Source organism: Excalfactoria chinensis, chromosome 1, assembly GCF_039878825.1.
Source record: "Excalfactoria chinensis isolate bCotChi1 chromosome 1, bCotChi1.hap2, whole genome shotgun sequence".
NCBI lineage: Eukaryota > Metazoa > Chordata > Aves > Galliformes > Phasianidae > Excalfactoria > Excalfactoria chinensis.
Genome location: NC_092825.1, coordinates 182749799 through 182773866, shown reverse-complemented (window position 1 = coordinate 182773866; position 24068 = coordinate 182749799). Strand labels below are relative to the sequence as shown.

The 24068-nt window shown below is 45.7% G+C and overlaps 1 protein-coding gene across 4 annotated transcripts in view; it reads right to left on the bottom strand.

Annotated features, from left to right (window-relative positions):
• Positions 1-24068, bottom strand: part of GDPD5 (glycerophosphodiester phosphodiesterase domain containing 5) — a 138808-nt gene that overhangs the window by 88308 nt on the left and 26432 nt on the right. Inside the window, exon 1 of one of the 4 annotated variants that reach the window (XM_072327039.1) lies at positions 16073-16131. The exons of the other annotated variants lie outside the window; for them this stretch is intronic. The gene's annotated coding sequence lies outside the window, so the exon portion shown is untranslated. Of the gene's footprint in view, positions 1-16072; positions 16132-24068 lie in introns of those variants that run through there. 4 annotated transcript variants of the gene reach the window in all.

Sequence of the window (24068 nt, the reverse complement as noted above, 5' to 3'; positions counted from 1 at the left end):
TGCCCTGAAGTTCCAGAACAACAAACAATACATTCAAGGGCATGGGATACAAAATTCACGCGTAGCCTGTTAACAACCCTACCATCAAACCGCATATTACTGCCTGAAAACCTAGCACAGTACAGCTGTTGCTATGAGAAAGCCTAGATGAACTCAGTTCCAAAGGACATCTTTCACAATTTAACCACTTCTTTCTGCTTTAGCTGTGTGAGATGAGAACAGCGCCTCTGCCTTTACAAGCCTTAACCAGGTGTTTTATTTGCTAGCTTACAGTAATTGCAAGGCAACTTCAACCAGAAGTGCTGCACTTGAGCCTTTCAGCAGTCCACTCTTCTAGGAAGCCACTGCCTCTTCAAGTCACAGAAACATTTAGGTTGAAGAAGGCCGCTTCATCCAGTCCAACCACCAACCCATCAAACCCATCTCCTCAAGCCCAGACACCTGGAAAAGTAATACCATGCAACACTGCCAAAGCTGGTAAATTCTGATTTTCCAAGCAGAAATCCAATGCATCCAAAGAACCAAGAGCTTGTGAATGGAGGCTGCCCTTCAGCAATAATAAATCTCATGTGTTATGCACCACATTGGATCCACCATTAGGGATGCTGAAGCTAGAGTGTTTATCATTAAGTCCCTACGTGAAGCTTCATCTGCTTTATCATGCAAAACTTTAGAGACAGACTCAGTCAGCATCATTATAGCCTGACGAAAACGTACCGGGGGCTTCATGAGATAAGAGCTATATCCACCCACTCACACACTCCTATGTACCAAAAGAGCTGCCAATTTAAATGGGTGACAACATAGGGAAAAAAAACAACTTGAAGCAAGAAAAGATGACAGTCAGTGCTGCTGTTTGACAGGGATGGTCCACAGTCAAAGAGTAACACAGTCATACCGTCCCAGAGAAAGCTATCAAACATTTCAGCTCATAAGGAGCAACTGAAAAGGATGGGGAAGGAGTTTGGGCAAGGATCACAAGTCAGAGTGTACAGGAAGGACTTTGCTGGAAGGGCTTCCACCAATATCCCCAGATCAACCAGTTCAAGATACAAACCCATCCCACCTTCTCACAGCGGCACATCCAGCAAAGCTACCCGTTAAGGCATGAATTTTCACCACAGTAAGCTGCACATCCACAGCTGATGGGATGCCTTTTCAAATAGCATTGCTTTAGCAAGGTACAAATGTATTTCATGGGTGGAGAGGGACCAGCAATCAATTCTTCCTTCTAAAGAAAAGTCCCACCAGGAACACCGACAGCCAGGGTAGATGCAAAGAGTTCAGATTTATTGTTCTGAAGAATATCCCCCAGCCTCCATCAGCAGTAACTAATCCAGCACCCCCAGGCTCTTGCCTCAGCATAGAGGGCCTGAGTGTCCTGCAAAAGAGCAGCCAAAAAGCACATCTGTCAATCATTACCAGAAGGCAGATGGAGGTTTTAAAAGCAGCAAAATCTACCAAAAACAACCAAGAAGGTCAAAATACTTGGAAGCAAAATACTTTGCTTGGAAGAGATTGGGAAAGGAAGACACAGACGAGAAAGGTCCATAGCCCATCAGGTGAAGCTCTTGCCCTTGCCCTCTTGCTGAACCACAGCATAGGCAGATGCTATGGGAGCCCTGACATTAGGGATGCAGCAGCTTCTCCATCTATTTCAGGCTGCCCTCCCATAGGGGAGGTCAAGAGGAGCACAAAGAAATGAAATCCAACATGAGTTCCGAAGAAGCCATTCCTAAATGCACAACATGCCCTGAATCACACAAGGCACATCCTGCAAGACCAAAACTATTCCCTCTTCCCTATGAATGCCATTAGGAGGTGCAAGAAGGAACAGCCAGGAAAGGACGCAATGCAGCACCCGTCCTCCCAACCACACATACAAATGCCTGAGCAGTAGAAGAGACTGAAGCACAGCACAATGCTGCTGATAAAAACACACCAACAGAACTGCTGCAGGGATCCCATCTGTCCAGAGAGCATCGCTTGGCTGAGATCAGGGACTGAATACTTACTTCTGCTTCCAGGAATGGATTTAATAAAGAGAAACAGAAAGTCCGTACCAAACAATCACTGTTCCCATGACATCTACAGCTTTGAGGTGGAGAAAGCAGGTTATGAATGATTCAAACCTCTGCTGGTTAGCATTACATACAGAAAATGAAAACAGGAAGCAAGACAACATACATCAATTATTCAAACCCAGCCAACACACACCAGAAGGGGGGGAAAGGAATTAAAAAACAAACCCACACAACCCATCAACCTTGATTTTAAAGATGCATCGTCTGCCACTGGCTGCAAACATGGTAGGTCTGAACAACCAGATTCACCAGCCAGCTTGTCCAAAAAGCAGGGAAGAGTTCACCTGCAAATACAGCAGGAGCGTTATCTGAAGGCTCCAGGATGCTCAATTAGCACACACTGCATTCTTGAGATACTGGACTGCAGGTATCCATTTCAGTCTGCAACATGTTATTCCTTTCCAAATAGCTTTTTGGAAACGAAACAAAAAATGGGAAAAAAAAAAGCAAGAGAGAATTCAAGTTGCGGCTTTAAAAGGGAAGCTCTCTGGGGAGATTTGGCCTAAAAAATGTGGATTTTTTTGTCCGCACAAGTTAACTCCTCCATCCCTGGAGCCTCACAGAAACCTGGATGGGGGAGAACAGAGCAGGTGGGATCGGCCATTAAACCATTATCCTTCAACCTCGATGTTATGTTAGAAAGGTGAAGAGCAACCACACAAATCCTTAAGTATATTGGGCAAATATGACATGAATGAAGCCACTGAATACCAGGTTTGACAGCACCTCACCCTCCCACAAGGCTTGGTACAGCCCAAGTCCTTCCTTGCAATGCCCATACGGCTCTTATCTACCAACCCAGTTTCACACAGGTCACACTGATCTCATTCAGCAACTCAGGACAAAGCTTTTAATAGCCCTGAGATGAGCACCATGGGCACTACTGCTCTGACCATCCGCAGGGTCGGCCAAGATTCAACAGTGATTTACATGATGCAAGTTAACGGGAGCCTAACAGAAGTAAATGTAGTGTAGATGTGGCAATGAGGGACGTGATTGAATGGAGAATATTGGTGATAGGCAGATGGTTGGACTAGATGGTCTTGGAGGTCTTTTCCAAACTTGGTGATTCTATGATTCCATGATGTTTTGATGGATGCTTCACAGTTCTGAAGTCAAGAGAGAAGACGGAGTGGAAGGGCCTAGCTAATGGAAAATGCAGTCACTGTTGGATTTGAGAAGAGGAAACATGGGAGGCAATAGCTTTGGAGAGGCAGATTTGCTGGGAGAGTGATGAGGAAAGAAGAGAAGCGCCATTGCCATCACAGCCATACCTTCATGTCCTGTTCCCACATCTAGTGTTGCCAAAAGGCATCACAGCAACGCAACAATCAGATCCAAGCATGCAAAGTGCAATCACCCAAACATCAGGCCCAAGTAAATTTAGAAGCAAAGAACCCTTAGAGTTGGAAGGGACCATTAAAAGTCATCTAGTCCAGCTCCCTTGCAATGGACAGAGATATCCCCCACATTGTGCAAACAGATGCAGAAAAAGCAAACTCTGCTGTTGTTTGAGATTTTTTTTCTGGTTTGTTTTTTACCAATCCATTTTAAAGGAGCTTTGGCAGATTCTATTGCTTTCTACATCAAAGAAAATGCTTTTCCTCTCATTCGTGACTCATGGGATTGCTGTTTATCAAGATTCTCTGTCGAATTTCAACATCTCCATCTCTTACTACAACTTCTACCAAGCTAGTTATGCACAAGACCTTACTAAGCAGGTAATTACCTATGCTGATTACATGAGAAGAACACTGATAACCAGTTATCCCTATTGACATTCTTATAAGCCCTCAGGTCAATTGTTTCCCTGATTAAAATGGAAAATCCTGATTTTCTTAAAATAGTTTCATCATAATGGAAGTTCAGCTCTTCAAGAGCAAGCCCTCCAAGTTCCATGCAGTAAAAGCAATCCCTTCTGCCCAGCCAGGACTGAAATGATTTAAAGCACAAAAGGGAACTGATGTAAATCCTTGTGACTTTCGCGAACTCTTCACGGTCTTCGTAACAGTCTTTTCTTTAATAAGATGAGCTCATCCAAAACAAAGTAACGCTGTTTTGTTTTCCCAAGACTGGAAGACAGAAATGGAGGAGGGACAACATCTCCACCTGTTTTAATAACAGAACAGTTCTTATAGAGGGGATGTTTGCTACAGCCGTTCCCACAAGAGGAAACCTATACGCACATACTGAGAGTACTTCCCACATTCTCTTGGCTCAGACCCAGAGTATCTCAGCTTGCGAGTGTAAGATTTAATGTCGGGGCAGGAACAGCAAGAGAAGACCTCAAAGCCACAAGCAGCCTCAATCAGTGAGACTCCGTGTCTCGAAGGTGGGAGGTGCGCAAGAAATGGCCACCCAACCCCTGAAGACCTCCTGATGAGTCGGTGGGGTTATTCCTTCCGAAAAGTTGTGGTTTTGCCCATTTTTATCAGAGAACTCTTACATCCATCGAGGGGAACAACACTGCCTCCCTGATGCCTGCTGACGCCAAAAACCCTACGACTGCATCCTAGTTCTGGGAGACGCCCCACTGAGTCGCTTTGATTCACAAAGTGTTGAGTGATGACCCAAATAGTCAGGATCTGGATGACGTGTAGCCCCTATGGGTCTGACCCGTTGTTTATTGTTCTTAAGTTTTTTGGTGCTTCTTTTATTTTTTTAATTAAAGCTTTGAAACCAGGGCAGCGTGTAGTTTGGGGGTTGTACGCTTCCATTTAATGAGAATTCAGACTTCAAAAGATAAACACTTCAAAGGGATTACAAAAGAATAACTTATTCTTTAATCTCGCTAAATAAATAAGCGCAGTACACGCTAATACCCTCTGCAATCCAGCTTCTTAACATTCTCCACAAACTAAGTGTGCATCGTGCGTCGCATTTTAAAAGGTTTGAAGAAGAACAGATCACTGAAAGAACCTCTGCAAACTTCTTACAGAGCAACAACCAAATGTGATCTCCTCTTTCTGCACAAGCCTGAGCCCTAACAATAAAACCTTGCAAGTCAAGACACCGGCGTAGTTCTGAAAACCCAACATCTGCTACAGCCAAGGCAAGGTTGTCCCCTCCTCCAAAGCCAGGAAGCAACCAGCACCAGTTACACAGATCCTTCCAACATCATTAAGGCTGTATTGCAGTCTTTTTGCCTGCAATGACGGAGGTGGCAATCACACAAGGTCTGACTTGAGGTTGCACTGGCACTTCATGGAGTCCTGCCTACACGCGTGTGCCCCAGGAGATGGAACCACAGCACGCGGCAAATGATTCCTCAATAAGGGAATCATCCGGTTACAGAATCATGGAATCATTAAGGTTGGAAAAGCCCCCTAAGAGATCAGATGAAACTACAAACGTGTCCTGAACTTACTGGAAGACGCGGGTAAAACACAGATAGGACAACAAGGCTTCTCATTAAGAGGAAGCACAGGACACGTTTTGCACAGTTTTTCACAATATCTTCCTGGCAACGTGAGTGGGAAAAGAATTTGTTCTCCTCCAGTTTGGTGGAGAGATGGGCAACATCTCCTGCCAGTGCCCTGTGAATTGCTCACAGCTGTAAATCTAATGAGGTTCTTTGTTTTTAGAAGTAGCAAAGAAGATCTAAGCAGCTTAAGAGGTGTAAAACCTGGTTCTTCCTGGCAGAGAAAGCCAACTATAAACCATGAAAATACAGATGGTTGGGGAGAGCTGAAAGTATCCAAATGAGCTAGGAAAATCTGTGATGTGGAATAGAGCGAATCCCACCCTTAGGTTAGCTGGTGAGTCTCTTAAGGTCTGCTTGCACCTCTGAATGTGCGTCACTGGGGAAGCCCAACCTGGGCTGCCCACTGGAGGGTGTCTCCTGTGCTTGAACAGAAATGCTGGCAATTGCCAGACAAGGTAGGATGCTGTTTGGCAGGCACAAAAATGTTATTTCATTGCTGGAACATAAATGTGAAGTTCAGTTGTGGGTCAACTTTAAAAGGGAGTTTTGTTTTGGTTTTTTTTTAAGTAGAAAGATCCATAAAGGAAGTAACAGCGATACTTAAATTTCCATTCCAAGGAGCTAATTAGCCCTTTAAGCACTTTCCCTTTCTATAGTGCTTTCTGGCTGAGAAAAACTAAGACTAAGTGCCGCAACAGGAACATTTACTCAATTAGAAATACAAACAGCTTCCCATGGAAAGCTATAGCAGCCAAACCAACGTGTAAACTTTACACTGTAAGAGAGGATGGCCTCATCCTACTGAGCCAGCATTTGGTATGAACACGCCAACTTCCAAGCCAGAAGATGCCAGGAAGACAGTGGACTTGGGCAGACAGAATCATAGCACTGTTAAGGTTAGAAAAGAGCTCTCAGATCCCCAGACCAACCCCAGTCCACCTCCACCATGCACAGTGACTGTGTGTCCTCGAGTGCAGCATCTCCATAGTCCCTGAATACTTCCAGGGATGGTGACCTCACCACCTCCCTGGGCAGCCTGTGTCAATGCATCACCACTCTTTGGGAGAAGCCATCAAACTACACTTCTAACATCTAAGCACACGCCAGTCAGACTTTCCAAGAAGGCCTTAGCAACACTGCTTGGTAGCATCCAGGTAAAACACAGAACAGACCATGGGAAGAAACCTTCATGTTTCATGCCTGCAGGAGTCACCCTGGGACATCACAGTGGGTCAGCACGATCAGAATGTTCAGGATTCTATGAGAAACAGCTCAACAGTAACTGGGTGAAACAACAAGGACCCGGACAGAACCAGCAGGAGTGGCTGTTGATCTTGGCAGAAGATGTGGAAGAGGAAATGTCTGATTCATGGAACTGAATAGTCGTGCCACAATGTGCCAAGCAGGTCCGGGGGGCAGCTGGAAGCAAAGGAAGGCTGCATCTTGACCAATACACCCCATGTCCATCCCTGGAGGTGCTCAAGGCTGGGCTGTGTGGGGCTCTGGGGAGGCTGATCTGGTGGGTGGCACCCAACCCATGGCAAGGGACTTGAAGCTCAGTGATGTTTAAGTCCCCTCCAGCCTAAGCCATTCTATGATTCTGTGTTCAACCCCCGTTACTTAAAGACCCTCCAAAGGAGGATGCACCCTGACATCAGCTTCAGAGATGAAACCACATCAGCAGGTTCTGAGCACAGAGACAGGTGAGAGAAGTGATCCTTTTCCCCCCAGTGGGAGAAAACAAGACTGAGGAAGTATGGATGGATGCTGAAAAAAAAACAAAGAAACTTTTATTTTTTTGATTATTAAAACTATCAATACCTTAAGAAGTTTAAATAATTGCACAGTTTTTCCTCTCCACAGACTCCAGAGCTTTGCCAGCATGGCCAAGCTGAAGCACAGAAGTTTACAGCGAGTCTTATCCATTCTCAGCATGTGTTTTTGCTGAGGAACTAAGTGGAAACAGAAGTGTTTTTTTTTTGAACATGCACACCCTGCCATGCAGTTTCCTTTACAGACAAGCTTTTCTTCCCCCTCCCTGATTACCCTTTCCTACACACACGCAGGAGAGCTCACCATAACCACACGTGAATTGTGTTAGCTGCTCCTCCGAGGGGCAGTTTTCAACCTGTCTGGAAGATGTTAGCAGCTAGAGCAGAAGCCAGTCCAACATATTGCTATAGAGGGCTTGTCATCTGCTTTCCCCAAGTCATGTTCCCTGCTGCATTGCTGAAAACCTGGTTCACGCCAGCAGGAAGGGAACTGCACGAACCGCGCCAACAGCACTCAACTGAGAGCGAGTAAAACGCCTCCACACCCACTGCACACACTTTAATTGAAACCGTAAGGGGAAAGAAACAGCAAGATTCATTTTACGATCAATACTTTGCACGTCTGCTGTGCGACTGCTATCCAGAGAATTAAGCATGAATGTCTCTGGCTTAATGAGAGGTGGAAAGTCCTAGTTAAATGGATTACAAGCTCTTTATTTCCTATGATTGATTCCTTCCATGCGGCTGTAAGAACCATTCTTCATAAACGTTCTTACACAGCAGAGAGGCTCAATTAGGGAAGCAGCAAACTTGTTCCCATGCAGTGGCTGCCTCTCTCCATCCAGACTTGCTTTCTGCAGGTTACACGTGCAGCTATGCACCACGATACACACCCCAGTCACATCGAGCACGAGATGACCACATGCACAAGAGCTGCTCCCTCTACATCTTCCAAGATGTTATTTCTGCTTCCATTCCCAAAGCAAACATTCACTGCTCCGTAGCGGTTAGCTGCTCCTCTGTAGCACCCTTGTTCTACAAGCTGGATACCGTTTTGGCTTCGTGCACAAAGAATGCATAAATTAACTTGATAAGACTAATTGCACAGCCAGCTCCTTCCCGCTGCAAACACAGTGGATGTCCTATGGCCAAAGTAATCAGAAAAGAAAATAGTTGGCAGGATCTGGTGACGCGAGACACAAAGCCAACCCTGTCTTCCTGATTTTGGACAGCTTCCACCTCTAGCACTTTTTCTTTCCTTTTCATTGTTCCAAATCAGACCTTCTAACACTGGAAAGGATTTCCAGGCGTTAACCTTTGGATAGAACACTCCAAAAAAGCCATGAACTGATGAAGCCCAGGAGGCGACCGAGGAGATGATCAAATATCAGGTTGGGTATTAGGAAGAATTTCTCCTCCAAACAGCAGTCAGGCACTGGCACAGCTGCCCAGGGAGGCGGTGGGCTCACCATCCCTAGAGCTGTTCCAGAACCATGGGGATGTGGCACTGAGGGATGTGGGCAGTGGGCATGGTGGGGTGGGCTGGGGTTGGACTTGGGGATCTTGGAAGTCTCTTCCAAACTCAATGACTCTGTGAATGGTCAGCATGGTTTAAGAGGTGAACACAGAAGGGCTGTTAACCCCTCGTTATCATGTAGAAGAAATAATCAAAGTCCTTAACAAGAATGCACTGTGATGACGATGAGAGATGCTGCCTCGTCCTTAGGAACACCAGATGTGACACGAGCACAGAAAGTGGTCCAAAAGGTTCGTGGAAGAAACATGCAAAATGTCTCTTGAAATTGAAGATACCACTTCTGACTCCAGAAGGCTCAAGGTGCAAAAGGCGTCTCTGGAAGGCTGTACAAGCTTCATCTTGGAGAGACCTGACTGGACAAAGCTCTGAGCAACTTAGCATGGGCTTAGTGTTGGCTCAGAGCTGCTCTGAGCAGGAGAAGGTGGAGAAGAGCCCTCTTGAGGTCCCTTCCAACCTGAGCAAGCTGGTGGTTCCATGAAGAAATAAAACACCAAGAGCTAGACCCCAACAGGGCCCCAGCTTCCAATACGACATACACACAACACACGAAAACAAAGGCAAGACCAAAAACTACACACTCCCTTATCCCATAACGTCCTCCAGGACTATTTCACCGCAGATATTTTGACTTCTAACAGAGGAAGAACTCAAGCCCAGTTTCCCTGTCTCCTGTTCCAAAGGCATCCAATAGAACACAGGTTTCTCTTGCTTTCCTAAAGCTTCTTTCCACTTACTGCTGAATTCTTTCCAGTTCTGTATAAATCAGTCTCTGTTCAATGCAAGGAGACAGAGACATGACAGTTTCTCTCCCAAGAGGATTTACAAGCTCAACATAGACATTGTGGTGCATGAAAAATGGCATCAAGGGAAACAAGCTCGTAAGCAAAGACAGGCTACAGCCACCAGATCACACAGCTACACACTCAGGTAAATACTTCTCTTGACTGCTAGCACGTTCAAAACACAGGAACTGATCTTTAGGAAGACATGAATAAGGACAAAGTGCTTTTACTGTGTTTGCAGCAATACAAATCTTTCAGGAGAAGGGAATTCTCATTTGACTTGGCAACCACTTGCAATACTCTCCAGCACTTTCCAGTTTCCAAAGAGCATGCCAAAATCCTGGTCAAGGCCATTTTGACCGTGGCACTAGAACTGACACAGTGAGTGAAAGGGGTGGGGGAGGTCAGGAAGAGAACCACCCCTCCACCCCAGGGTGACACTCAGAGTTAACAGAGGAGATCCAGAGTCAATTCCAGCCCATGCCTGGAGAGTCCTGTTCTAATAAGAACTAAATGCAAAACCCCATCTGCCAGTTGCATTGGCTACTATATTGTTTTCATCATGGAAGGGACAAGCCATGAGGGATTCATGTACTGATGCAAATCCAAAACCTATCACCCAAACATTTCTGAGGTCTCTCAGTACTACAAGCATCAGCACATTCCAATCCAGAGCCCCCATTAAAAGCATTAATCATGCTTTTTCCAGGCAGCTACCAATGGGACCCCAATTCAGCATGCTATGAACAGTAACAAATAGAGTAGTGGATACCAAAAATTACCATTAAATAATGACATCTGCAAACTGCCTTCATAGCAACCCAGCAATCCTCCTTCCACCCCAGCCACAGCAAGACTCAAAGCAAAACTCAACAAGATTTATTGCAAAAGTGAATAAACAGGGTACTTCTTCATGAGAACTCATGAAAGCCAAGCATTAATGACCGCCCTTACAGCTATTTCTACACCCTTCCCCCTTCCTTCACAACAAGCAGGTGATGGATGTAATTCAAGCAAAGATATCCAGAGCAAACTCTGATAAGATTAGCATGAGCTTGGGAAATACTGATGCAAAGCTCTCCATCCAATGTGCCTCAAAGCCCCAATGTCCCTTTAGGTCATTGTTTATGATCCTTAGCCTCATGCTGCAAAGAACGCAGTCTTAAGGCTAGAACCCAAAGGGTCCATTAATACAGAGTTATGTAGTTTGGTGGGAATTGCTTCCAGCCCAGAGCAGCTCATCCGAACATCTGGAGCTGCTAAGCAGTTAGTCCCGCAGGAACCCAGAGGCCAAAATGCAAAAGGATGAGGATTTTTCTTCCCTTCCCAAGGAAATAATCATCTTTCTAGGAAAAAAAAGCCAAAAAACTCAGAAAAGGAGAGGTAGTTTCCTTAGAATTCTGTGACCACGTGTTCAAGAAACGTGTAGATGTGGTACTAAGGGATGTGGTTCAGGGAGGAAATATTGGCAGTAGGTGGACGGTTGGACTGGATGATCTTGAAGGTCTTTTCCATCATTGGTGATTCTATGATTCTATGACAACGCAATAGGGGAAGAGCAAAATAATAACATCAACAAAAACAACACCACAACCAACCACCACCACTAAGAAAACCCACATGAAAATGCTTACCAGGGCAGAGTGCTCAGCACCACAGATTAAGGACCAGTTATGCAAGCCTTCAGTCATTGCTAATAGCTTGCCTAGAGGAAACATGTTCATTCAACAACATGACCTTTCTGTTCCGACCTAGAAAGACACGGATGTCATCACAAAAGATGACACAAGCAGAGCCAAAGCAGACCTTTCAACATCAGGGAAAGAGGTGGGTGGGGGGGAAAGAACACAAAAAGGCATCCTGCAAATCTTTTGATGAGCCATCCTTATGCAACCACAAAGCAAAACAAACATTTGCTGGGCTGCAAGGCTACGCTTACCCTGATGACAGAAGCACCCACTCAGGTAGGTCGTACACCTGGTCTCCAGAACACAGCCCAAAAAGCAGCTTTCCAGGGTTCTTTGGACCAGAAGTCTCACAGAGAAAAGTACCTTTTTAAACCCTCATCTTGGGTTTAAAAGAGGCTCCTGGGAAAATTACCCTATGTAACTTAACAGGGCAGGTAAGCCGCACACACAGCTTCCAGGATTCAGTGTTTTACTTCCAGCCTGTCTCACTTCACATCTCTTAGTTCACTTTGGGTCTTCATCTTGAGTCACTTCAGATTAAGAGCCCATTTACATCGAATCACAGAATCCCTAAGGCTGGAAAAGACCTCTAAGTTCACGCCCAACCATCAACCCTTCCCCACCATGGCCTCTAACCACGTCCCTGTAGGAACAGTGGGGAAAGCTACTGTCCACAGAAAACAAGCAGATTTCTACACACCACCCAAGAGCTAGAAATACCTTTATTGTCATCTTGTTTTTCTAAGTAAGCTCAGACTGCTTGCATAAGTCTCTCCAATCCCATACTCCTCCTTCCCTCCAAGCAGCCATGCCCCAGAGCATCAGCCTCTTCCAACGCGCTGAGCACTGATGCACAGCCAAACTCTGCAAGAGACACTGTTGGGTGGAACAGGATCACATGAGCCTTCCCCAAGGGGACAGCAGTTCCAGTCCAGCCCACTATCACAGATTAGTCAGCACGTACAGCTGAGAACATGAAAGAAAACAAGACGGAAGATGAAAGAATTTGAAATAAGCCCCAAAGAAACAGGGCTTTGATTGCTCTTGGGTCAACTTTATTTTAGTTAAATAGAGAAACTTTGAGAACATCTCCCATTAAATGACTTGCTGGATGGAGGATCAAGCCAATATCTGCCACTTTTTGAACACACTTAAAAAGCACTGGCTCATTAGCTGCGTTAAGAAAAAGTACCAAGTAGCCAATCAAGCATCTCTGTGAGTGTGAATGCAGCGAGAAATTTCAGGATTGGGTCTTATATGGACTAGAAAATAATAACTTCTAGAGGAAGGACCATCAGCTGGCAATATCGTTGTTGAAATGGCTCTTACACACTCCTGAAACATGAAGGTAAAGCAACACAAGAATTACTCTTCCTTGGATGAGCATATGCCCAAGTTCAGTGCCACCAACATCCAGGCTGGATAAACCAAAGTAATTAAATTAAATACTTTGGATAAAGCAAAGTAATTAATTCCAAAGGAAAAGAGCTGCCCAAGAAGTAAAGAAAACGCCAGCTATAGAACTGGGATTTTATTTTTGTCCTGCAAAAAATAGTTACTTCTACATGAGCATAACTGGAGAGCACGGGTGGGAATGGAAAAGAGAAGGGGGCATTCATCTCTGCCACAGGAGAGATAGTGGTGCTGCAAGGAGCGTTTCTTAGCTGGGTAACTGCTCAGACTGGAGAACAGAGGAGGAGAATGGAACTGGGAAATCAATCGGAGGCACAAACACCAGGGAGGCTGCTCAAAATGTTTGAGTACATAGGAATAGGGAAGAGGGCATCTAGTTACACAGAGAGGAAAAAGAAGACCAATCCCAACTGTCCACACATGCTTCAAGCCACGAATAAGAGGGTATACAGCAGGGAAACATGATGGTTGCATTTAGCAAGAGTTAGCTTATACAGGTTTGTACAGGATTGCAACGTACCAGGTTGGATATTAAGAAAGATTTCTTTAATGGAGTGGTGGGATTACCATCCCTGGGGCTGTTACAGAACAGTGGGGATGTGGCACTGAGGGATGTGGGCAGTGGGCACGGTGGGGTGGGTTGGAGTTGGGGATCTTGGAGGGCTTTTCCAACCTTCGTGGTTCTGTGATTATATAAAACTCTGCATTAAGGAGGTGAAGAACCACCTGAGCAGCAGGAAAAAAATACATATTTTTTTTTCAATGAGGAAAAACAGTTTGATACCATTGCTTGCACAAAGTTCATAAAATCCCCTCAAGCATTCTAAGCAAAGAAATCTTCCTCTCAACAACGTAGTAGAGAATAAAAGACTCCTTGGTCAAACACATTCCTTTGCTCTCAAGGTGTTTATGGGCCCAACTCCATTTATAGAAGTGCCCAGTGTTCTGCTCACGGGATCATCAAAAGGACAAGGCAGAAGGCATCTACACTGGCTCAACACATCAGCAGGTGAATTTATCATCCATGAGAAAGAAAAACAAATGAGAAAAATAAAGGAGAGTACATCCTTTGTGTCCAAAGACAGCAGCCCAGTGGTTTTTCCTTGTCTTAAGAACTATTTTCAACTGAAAGCCAAAAGCTTGATATCAGTGTTCTGTCTGCTTCATCGCAGCAGGAGTTTATGATCTCTGGCTACCCCTGCATCCTTGATATGTGAGCACTGTGGCCTAAGCAAGGCAAGGGAGCCATAAAAGCTTCACAGAATCATAGAATCACCAACACTGGAAAAGACCTCCAAGATGACCCAGTCCAACCACCAATATTTCTCCACTAAACCATGTTTCTCAGTGCAACATCTACACGTTCCACACCACTTCCTAGAGCTAAAAGGCTATTTTCCAGATAGGATTCAATTTATAAACCAGCACAGGTATCTTTGCTTTAAGATACGGTCCAGCTGACTTACGATAGCAGCTCTGTTTGGCTCACAGTTGATTTGATTCCCATTTGAGTTTCTATCAGCCTAGCAGAGCATTACCTCCAACAGGTCCTTTTTCATTCCCAGGAGCCTGATCCTATTTTTTGATTCTGTGGGCTTATCAGCAGTATGTTTTTCTCCCCTTCCCCCACCCCATCTTTGCTATCTCTTAAGCTGGCCCAAGAACAGTTATGTAAGAGTCCCTCTGGTTACAATGGAAAGAAACGTTTTCTTCTCTGACCTGAATTTTGGCAGTATTAGCACATTTTCCACATCTCTATCAGCTCCAGCCTTACTCATCACAGAGATGCAAAACAAATCGATCTGCTCCCCAAAACTCAAATAGTTTAGGCATTCGATACAACACACTTCCTTAACCAGAAACCTGCTTTTTCTTTCCTCCTGAAAACTTCCCAGTCTGAATGACTGGGATACTGGGATACTCCACCTGCAGTACTATCTTAGCTCTTCCTATATGGCCAACTTACAGCTCAGCCATAACATAGTTTGGGAAGCTCTTAAGCCAAGAATGTTTTAGAGAAATAAATAAATGCATCTCCAAGCCATCAAGAAGCTTATCAACAAGTCTAAGAATGAGTGAGATGGAAGCTGGCCTCATTCACACTCAGAAACATGTCATTCTAATGTCTGCGCTCATTAATGTCAAACTGAGTTGAACATTTAATTGAACTACTGTTACCTTCCTTGGCTCTACTAAGCCCAAAGCTGTCAAATGAGACACGAAGAAAACTTTCCATATTATTCCTGCTGTCTCCAGGTGAACCAGTGATTTCACTGCTGTTCTTTCAACACAATCCAGAAGAAATCTGGGCTAGTAATTGCTAGAAGACAACTTCTTCAAAGGAGAATGTGTTTCATTTCCTGTTGTGAATTGCATCAGTCAAAACCAGCAGGCTTAGAGCCCTTGGGCTCACACCTTTCTATGCCACACAGGATGGCACTGTGGCACTCCTGCTCATCTAGCAATGCTTTTGGAATCAGGCTGTGCCTCCCACAATGCCGAACCAGGCTCTGCCAACACATTCAAGATTCAGCTGTCATAGTTATTTCATCAACCTGCTCTTCACACGATCCCACAGCTCACCTGAGAAGGAGGTTTCACTGGATGACTTCATGAGGTCCCTCCCAAACTGAGCTACGCATTCTGTGACAATATCCATGTATAGCAACGACAACAGGCCATAGAATAGAATCATTAAGGCTGGAAATGACCGCCAAGCCCAACCCCAGCCCACCCCACCATGCCCACTGCCCACGTCCCTCAGTGCCACATCCCCACAGTTCTGGGATACCCCCAGGTATGGTGACCCTTCCACTCCTTGGGCTGCCTGTGCCAGTGCCTGACCACTCTTTGGAGAAAGAACCGATCCTGATATGTAAGGCTCAGCCCAAACCCCAGATTCAATATTCCAGTAAATTCTCAGAACAACTCAGCAGCAGGTTGCAAAGGAATGCTTTCTGTTTACTGGCCAGACTCACAAGCCCACTTGAGTTCAAAGGAGCATCTATCTCCCAGCATCCAAATCTGCCCTTACATGGTATCCAGAATCCACGTTCTCAAAGCTGATGCCCCATTCCTCCATATAAGGACAACTATATTCCTCACTAATCAAGGCAAAACACCATCCTGTTCTGCAGTAAACACAGCTGGACTTTGTTGTCCATTATACCAGTGGGACCAGCATGGCCAGTCTTGTGTGCAAGCACTACTGAGCAAAGCAGGTACGCACACTGAGTGATGCACCCCAAAACACCACAAGAAAATGGAGGAAACAAAGAGAACGGATTATTGCTTAACAGCCATGGTTGAAAATATGCCTTGCCAAGAGCTCGAAAGCAAAAGAAATGTTGTATTTCATCCATAGCCTCATACCGATTCAAGACACCACCAAGACACCGGAGAAAAGCAAGGAATCCAGCTGCCCAGCACCTATTTCACCAGTCCCAGGTCTCCAACAGCAGCGTCCATAGAGGAAAGAAGTCTGCAGAGAGAAGTTCTGGTTGTCTGCCTCCTGGATGGAGAAAGCACAGCGCACTGACTTGGGAAAAGAAATCCCTCCTTGAGCTGCTTCCAGAAGCAAGTTGGAAAGAGAGAAGAACGTCACCTTTTCCCTTCTTCTTCCCTTTCTAAATGGCTGTTTCCAGCAGAGAAACAAAACGTTTGACCGAGTTTTAATACAGCCTGAGGTTTGCAGCCAACAACAAAACTCAGGGTCTGACTGCTCCGGGTGGGAACATTTTCCAGCATAAACCCTCAAGCTAACAGTGTTGGTTGAAGCGCTGTAAATCACCGTCTTCTCTTTAATCCCGGCTATTCACTTTTAGCTTTCTAAGCAATTTTGCATATTCCAGAAGGTCGGGGTTTTGGATTGCGCTGCTTTCCAAGAATATCCATTTCTGTCTTTAGCAGCACAGCAATTACAAGCTGGTGAGCACGCTGCAGGACTAACTGAAGCCCTTGATAATCCTTACCTTGATTTGCCTTCTTAGCAGTATTTAAGAAAGGCTGATGTTCGCACAGGGCTGGCAAACACCATCCCAATATTTAGCAGTATCTTGTAAAAATTAACTTGAATCCCATGCATTTCCCAGTGGCGTTTTGTTGCTCAACCTTCTGCGGAGGCCCTGAGAATTCCATATGTTTTCTCTCTTTTTTTACTGCTTTTTAATATCGACGGAGTGAAGCCTATTAAAACCCTTTTTCTTTTCTTTCTTTTATTCCTTTTTCCTTTCTTTTTGGCAAACAGCTGTCAGGAGAGCAAAGCATCACACACTCGTTTCTATTCCCAGGACATGATGCAAGCGCCTTCCTCACACACCCCCCCCTACGCTTTGGTCTGCAATCTGTTGGGCTTCACAACATCCCTCTAAGAGCGAAAACACGGAGGCAGCTCCACGTCTCGTCTAGCTCTGTCTTTCAATGGTCTGTTCATGTTTCTTTTCACAGCTTAATAAGGTTTCGTTCTTACGCCAGAGAAGCGTCTTTGCCACCCATCACTCGTTCAGCATATGCAACTTGCTCGGCGTGCCCAAGCTCTCTGCAACAGGTGGCTCAGCTTTTTACAGGGACCTAAGTGCTATTTCTCTTCAGTCTCAATCTGAGCCCAGAATAGGCACGTTAAAAAAGGATCCTGAAGTCACTAGTTTTCTCCCAGCTAAACAAACTGTGATGTTTTTCAAACCCACTCCTGAAAACCCAAAACACTCACTGGGACAAACCTGCAGGATGGACAAGTCCAAATTGGTACTCGGCCCCCACGCACATGGAAATAACCACAGGTAAAAAACATGTTGCAGAATTAGGAGAGATTAGCAGAGCTGGCTGCTCTTTGGCAATGGAATGCTCAGCAAGTACCTTTCCCATTAGGTTTTCAAGTGAATTTCCTTTCTGTTCTTAGGACTTGATCAAAAGTGGTTTCCAATCTCAGTCTTGTTCTTCAACTATGTGACAGAAGGTGACCCTGCTGACAGCTCAGTCGTGGCTGCAGAGAGCTCCACATAGTCCACAGCCAATGCACTGCTAGAATGCACTTCTGCTTAACGGGTACAACCCAGCACTCACTGCTGTCTGCAAAGCAAACCTTGGGTAAACCCAACCTTAACCTCCAGCCAACACAAAACAGGCTGTGCAAGGTCCCATTACAGTCACCACAGAGGTCATTCTCTGCCATGTCAACCAGTCCAGTTATCTCACTATTGGAGAAGACAAACACACAGATGGATGTAATCCAACCATGGATTACACTCGAGCCAACCAAGCATGATGAGATGACTTCCTTATGGATCAGAACAAGCCCGATTTTTCAGTCAGTTCAGCAGCTGCACACACAGATTTCAGGCCCGTCATACTGAAGGCAGAGTCAACAGGATCACCCGTTTTGCCCTCTGATAAAACCATCTGCTAAAGACAACCACCAATAGAGGAAACCGAGAGCAGGGACAGGATCAGCTCCAGCAGATCCAGAGCAAACACCAGACGACCCCAGCACCAATGGTACCATTTGAACACGCCTGCATTTAATTTCAAGAGAGAGAAAAATATTCTTTCCACCCTACCAGCTCTACTATGTTAACCTTTGTCACCACCCTGACAGGCAACCCTCCAGCCAGCTCCATCTCCAGTGCAAGGCACAACAGAAGCAAGAAGGAAAACGCGCCCTGAAGAGGACAGTCAATAAATGCTTGGCAAGATGTTTGAGATGCACGCATTTTTTCCTACTGCATGTTCATGCTTTGTTACAGGCACTCTCTTCCCAAGGAGGCTGAATCACTGGATTTCTAAAGACAGGAATTGTCAGCAGCTTTCCTCCTGCTTTACAGAGCAAATACTCTCCAGGGCAGTCTCGCACGACTGACTTGATATTTTTTACTGCAGTAGCCATAAGCTGTATTTAAGACAGTCTCCATCTTTGTATTATAACAGCCTTGATTTCTTTTCTTTTGCTTTAAAATATAATGCAATTTACTGGCTGAAAGTATCTCCAGCTGCAATTATTGCCTGGTAGAAGCTGAACCAGTATCCATTCATCACCCTGATATGAAGTTGCACAAGGAAGTCAAAGCTCATCATCAATCTGCTGAAATCAGGTCCCAGAGGCAGAAAAAAAAAAGATCCCACATGAAATATATTCTAATCTTGTTGGGCTCTGAAATCCTCACAGGATGGTTTTGCTAAGACAACTTGGAAACAGGTGGCCAAGACTTCACCTGCATAGGAACTTTGCTATTCACACAAAAACCAAGAAGATGCCAGGCAAACCTTGGCAGATTTATACATAGACCTAGCAGCCATCAAGCTATTCTTTGCAGCAGTCTGGGTGATACTGAGTCGTAGATGTGGCACTTGGGGACACGGCTGACATGGTGGGGATGGGATGGGGTTGTACTTGGACTTTGTGCTGATCTCTTCCAGCCTTAATGACCCCATGATTCTGTGAGTGCAGATAGAGAAGACTGCTCGCCAGGACACGTGCGCAAGGTGCAAATATCACTTGGGCATCAGCAACAGAACAGAAAGCAACGATTAAGAGCTCAGAAGAACAGTGGTCTCTTCAAATCCTACCTGGAGACGAAGGAAGGTGAGGACTATCCGCAATGGGAGAAGAGCTCTCATAGACACAGAGCAGTGAATAATCAGACCTTCCAGGGATGGGAGCCACATCCCACAGTTGCAAAAACAGCACACAGTTCTGCATGCTGAGAACAGGAATAGATGACAAAGACCCTGTACCTCAAAAGCCCACATACACAGTGAAAGAAGAGTGCCCTGGGTGCGGAAGATTAGCTGTGTTCATGCACACACATGTGCAGGATGCCTTTCGTCTCAGGGGTTATTTTCAAGCAGAAAGACAAACAGAGCCTTTTTGCAACACCTCTTCTCCCTCCGGATGATCTTTAATACACCCACACATCATGCAACTCCAAAAAGTGACTCTCAGCATGCAGACACGCTGCCATTGAAACAACAGTGCAATTAAAGCCAAGCACCCAAAAGGGAACAATTGGACATGCACACGGATTATTGCAAACACGGGCTGGATGGCAGGTACAAGGGAGAGAACAAGAAGAAATCCAAAGATGCTTTCATTTGCAAATGATTGCAGTTCCCATTCCTCCTCTCAAACCAAGTTCTCCCAACCCTTTAGAAAGACTCTGATGTTCTTATATTTACTTTTAAGCAGTGTTCCTACAGCCAGTGCTTGAACATGCAAAATCCCAAGGGGAGTAGGAGGGCAGAAGGGCAGTACGATAACCAGAGGAGACACGAATGGGAACAAACGTGACATCGCTGCTGTTTGCACAGGTTCAGGTTGCAGTTTCACTGGTGCAAAGCACTGGAACAACCAGCCTGAAACTTCCTCAAAAAAGAAAAATGAGTCATTTCTGGGTGGATGTGCGCACACGCTACAAAAAGAAAGAGCAAAAGCCTCCATGAAATGCTGTCCATACTCAAAAAATCAACTGGAAGTCCAGTGAAGCAATGATCCCATTGGCAGGGGGCTGGAACTAGATGATCTTTGAGGTCCATTCCAACCCAAGCCATTGTGACTCTATGGTATGAATATATTTTCCATCTCTTTTACCCATACACTTGTCTTCAGATCATGTGGTGGTGATCTGCTTTACAGTTCAAACTGACTATTTTATTTTATTCTTTTTAAAGCAGCAACTGAGACCCTGACCACAAAATCTCTTAGCAAAAGTCACCTACAGATCTGAAGATGGTCTGGAATTGTGCAGCGGGCCCTTCTTTCCACCACACACTGAAATTAGTGTTACTTTCCCCTACAAAAATCACTCATACAAAAAATCACATATATTTCAGGAAGTGGTGTTACATTCCTCTCCGAGAGGACAGAGATGCAGAACTGCAAAGTCTGGTTTCAAACTGAGGATGTGAAACAGCAGTGGGAACTGTAAATCCTAAGCATCACAGAATGGACCAGGTTGGAAGGGACCTCAAGGATCATGAAGCTCCAACCCCCCCATAGCAGGCAGGGCCACCAACCTCCACACTGAATACCAGCCCAGGCTGCCCAGGGCCCCATCCAAGCTGGCCTTCAACACCTCCAGGGATGGACGGGGCATCCACAGCCTCTCTGGGCAGCTGTTCCAGCACCTCACCACTCCCTGTGAAGAACTTCCCCCAAGTAGTGTCCCCCTATTCCCAAAACCTCAATACAAATGGCCACTGTGCAATGAGAAATAACTCAGACTGACCGCTACCTTCTTTCCTTTCTGGAAGGAAAATAAATAAGCAAAAATATAATAATGAGATGTGCAAAGGAACCAGAAAAATTGCACCTTAAAGCCTTCAGGTTCACACAGAGATGTTGCCCCTGCGCAACTCACCATCCAGCCCCACTCTGCCGTATCATGCGCTGCACAAGAGGCCCTCTCACACCAGACCCCATCTGACACTCTTGTATTTCATATCACATCATATCACAGCATGGCCTGGGTTGAAAAGGACCACAGTGCTCATCCAGCTCCAACCCCCTGCTGTGTGCAGGGTCACCAACCAGCAGCCCAGGCTGCCCAGAGCCACATCCAGCCTGGCCTTGAATGCCTGCAGGGATGGGGCATCCACAGCCTCCTTGGGCAACCTGTTCCAGTGCGTCACCACCCTCTGGGGGAAAAACTTCCATCAACTTGCACAGAGTAAAACCACAACAGAACCTTCCTTTGGCCGCCCTGCAGCCTCACGGCAATGCTTGGATGCTGCTCTGGTTGCCAGGAACCCACTGTGCTGCATCTTCCTCCTTTCCTCCACCAGACCCAAATAACCACCCCAGATCCCACAGAGAAGTGCTGAAAAGTCTCACCATCACGTTTGCAGACCAGTTAGTTGCTCCAAAAGAAAACCTACAGGAGAAGGTTTAAATCTTGACCAGGGGAAAAAAACAACCAAAATGAAGACATTGCCCCAAGCAGTCGTATCAGATTTTACATGCTGGGATCAGCCCTCAGGTCTGAGGAGGCTCCTAGAAGTGCTTTTGGAGAGCAAACAGGCATTGAAGCCCAATTATACATCCGGATTTATGACTCTGATTCAACGCAGCCCAAGGAACACACACATACAGGAACTGCTCATTTAAAAAGAAGACCTGGGGAAGAAGAAAGAAGTGTGCACGTCATGCCGAGAAACCAGGCAAAGAATGCAAATTCTGACCTACTTCTCCCTCCTCCTTGCTAGAGAGGCAGCTGCTTCTGCTGCTCTGCTTGCATGAGATGAGCAGGAGCCTTGCCAAACTGCTGCAGCAATGCCCCTTCGCGCATAAGCTGCCTCTTGCTGCCTCCTTGCAAGGCAGTGGGAATCATCCTTCCAAGAACACAACCAGCTGGGCCAACAGAATCACAGCACTGCAGGGGTTAGAAGGGACCTCATGACATCACTGAGCCCGATTCCTGCTAAAGCAGATCCTTACCAGAGGTCACAGAGGTGTGCATCCAGATGGGTCTGGAATATCTCCATAGAAGAGACTCCACCACCTCGCTGGGCAACCTGTGCCAGTGCTCCATCACCTATACTGTAAAGATCTTCCACATGTTAGCACAGAACTTCCTATGCCCCAGTTTAAGGCCATTGCTCCTTGTCCTATCGCTACACACCACCAAGAAGAAGCCTGGCCTCATCCATTTGCCTCCCACCTCCCTACAGATATTTATAAGCACTGATCAAGCACTGATATAAGCAAGTCATTCAGCCTTTCCTCCTATGGGAGATGCTCCAGGCCCTGTATCATCTTTGTGGCCTCTGCTGGACTCCTTCAAGGACATCCCTGCCTTTTCTGAACTGAGGAGCCCAGCACAGGACACGGGATTTCTAATGTGGCTTCAGTGGGGCAGAGCAGAGCAAGCCTTCCAGAGGAAGAAATTCACCTCATACAGATTAGCACTGATAGAATCAACCATCAGCTTAAGTTAGATGAGTCTCAGAGGTGTCACTGCAAAATGTATTCCCTAAAGCAGCCAGCCATCCCAGCACAAGGTGACGTAGACTAAACACAATCAAGAAGCAAGGGCTATTCATCCTGCATCAACCAAAGATCCAGCTCACTTTTATCACCTCTTGCTTCATCCAGGGCACAAGATGCAGCTGAAACTCAGCAGCCAGCTCAGCCACATGCAAACAGCACTTGGTGCCACTAAAGCAGAGCTCAAGTAGAAACACATGGGTTTCTTACCAGCTCCTTCAAACGCTATCACATATTATACACACTAAGCTCTTAATACAGACTGAGGTATATTACTCAGTATGTCTCAAATCTCGTGGTTGGTATAAATGCCATTACAGACGCAGCAATAAAATCCCAGCTGTGCTGGCCAGCAAGCACCATTTCTGCCCAAAGCCTACTGCAAACTCTGATTATAGAGAAGGCTTTGTTCAGCCAGCCTCCTTCCTTCCCCTTGGGAAACGTATATGTCAGAAGACCAATAAATGCTGGCGATTTATTATGTGGAAAGACAGCCCTGCTGAGAGTGAGAGAACCAAGAGCTGAGCTGAGTTCACGATGGAAATGGCCACAGAGCCCTGCGGTTGTAAGTCAGATTTGTTGACTGTTTATGCACACGCGGGTATTTGCAGATGAAGGGACAAAGTAAAGGAGGATTATCAGCTTCACAGGAGAGTTGGATACACAGACGTATTCCAGGTTTGAGGACTGTCTGGGGACCGTGTTGGAAGAAAATAGAGGAAAGAAGTCAATTTGCCAGGAATTAGATAGTTTCAATTTGAAGAGGCTGTTTGTCAGTCTTATTAAGGCTGGTTTTATTCTGAGTGATGGCAGGTCAACCGCCACAGTCCTTAGAGCCCATCCCTCATTAACTGATGCCACTACCTCGCCATCTCCAATATAATGACCATGTTTAGACAAAAGAGTCGCACATGCTGTATTTGAGGTACTTCTACCCACCCAAAGATCCAAGTTTACCTCCTACTCATCACAATTTCTTACAGTAAGGGTGACGAGGCACTGGCCCCATCCCTGGAGGCATCTGAGGTCATAAGATGGGGCTCAGTCCCTTCCAAGGAATCAAGAACCACATGAGCATCTTTGCTTCGGAGTGGTTTGACACAGTACCCCCACGGAGATCTTTCGCCATCAAGTTTGGCACAATAAAGGATCTAATTTGACATTCACACTCTTTGCATGTTCTTCTTGAACACAGGAAGTTCTGTACTAACTGATCTTTATGGTAAGGGCGACGGAGCATGGGCACAGATTGCCCAGAGAGGTGGTGGAGTCCCTTCCATGGAGATATTCCAGACCCATACGGATGCCTGTCCTACCTGCAGTAAGGAACTGCGTTAGCAGGGGTTGAACTCAATGGTCTCTTGAGATCCCTTCCACATTGTGTGTGTGCAC